This window comes from Cryptomeria japonica, unplaced genomic scaffold (genome assembly GCF_030272615.1).
Source record: "Cryptomeria japonica unplaced genomic scaffold, Sugi_1.0 HiC_scaffold_122, whole genome shotgun sequence".
Taxonomy (NCBI): domain Eukaryota; kingdom Viridiplantae; phylum Streptophyta; class Pinopsida; order Cupressales; family Cupressaceae; genus Cryptomeria; species Cryptomeria japonica.
In genome coordinates this window covers 338,010-339,573 of record NW_026728944.1, presented here as the reverse complement: position 1 = coordinate 339,573, position 1,564 = coordinate 338,010, and positions in this window count along the sequence as shown.

Below are 1,564 nucleotides of genomic sequence, written 5' to 3'. Positions count from 1 at the left end.
AAGATTTATAGATTTGAGAGACAGGAACCACTACATCCAAAATTAGGGCTTTCAAGGCACAAGTTTCAAAATGAGGTTCTAAGAGAACGATGTACATCAAAATTGTGTTTTAACGCTACCGACTCTGGAATTGGGACTCTTGTCTTGAAACCTTGTTGCGTCTCCAAACACTAATTTTTATGCCTCAAAAATGAGGATTTTGAGGCACGACCTCCGAAATGAGGTTCTAAAAACACAATGTTTGTCAAAATCATGTTTTGAATCTATCAGCTTGAGAATCAGGACTTGTGTCTTGAAACCTTGTTGTGCCTTTAAACATTGATTTTAATGATATGAAACTGGAGCTTTCGAGCCACACGCTCTGAAACGAGATTCTAAGAGCGCGATGTGCATCAAAATCATGTTTTGATAGTACAGGCTCCATAATAGGGACTTGCGTCTTGAAAGCTTGTTGTGACTCCAAACACCAATTTTGATGTTCCGAAACTGAAGATTTTGAGGCATAAGCATGATGTGCGTTAAAATCAAATTCTGACGCTACCGCCTCCAGAATCAGGATTTGCATTGTCAAACATTGTTGTGCCTCCAAACATCGATTTTGATGCTCCAAAACTGGGGCTTTGGAGGCACAATTTCTAAAACAGGGTTCTAAGAGTACAATATGCGTCAAAATTAAATTTTGATGCTACTAGCTCTAGAATCGGGGCTTGCATCTTGAAAACCTTGTTGTGCCTCAAAACACTGATTTTGATGCCACAAAACCGGGGCTTTCGAGGCACAAGCTTCAAAATGAGGTTCTAAGAGCACGATGTGCCCCAAAATCAGACTTTGATGCTATTGACTCTAGAATCAGGACTTGCATCTTGAAACCTTGTTGTGCCTCCAAAAATTGATTTTGATGCTCCAAAACTAGGCCTTTCAAGGCACAAGGTCCGAAATGAGCTTCTAAGAGAATGATGTGCGTCAAAACGAAATTTTGACACTACAGGCTCCGGAATAGGGACTTGCTTCTTGAAACATTGTTGTGCCTCAAAACATTGATTTTAATGTTCCAAAATCTTTCATTTCGAAGCATCGATATTGGTGTTTGGAGGCACAACAAGCTTTCAAGATGCAAGTCCCTATTCTGGAGCCTGTAGGTTTAAAACATGATTTTGATGCACATCATTCTTTTAGAAGCTCATTTCAGAGCTTGTGCCTCGAAAGACCCATTTTTAAAACATCAAAATCAATGTGTGGAGGCACAACAATGTTTGAAGATGTAAGTGTCGATTCTAGAGTCAAAACCTTGTTTTAGAAATTTTGCCTCAAAACTCCAGTTTTGGAGCACCAAAATCGATGTTTGGAGGCACAGCAACAAGGTTTCAAGATGCAAGTCCAGATTCTGGAGCAGGTAGCATCAGAATTTGATTCTGATGCACATCGTGCTCTTAGAAGTTTGTTTTTTAGCTTATGCCTCAAAATCTTCAGTTTCGAACCATCAAAAATTGTGTTTGCAAGCACAACAAGCTTTCAACACACAAGTCCTTATTCCGGAGCCTGTAGTGTCACAACGTGATTTTGA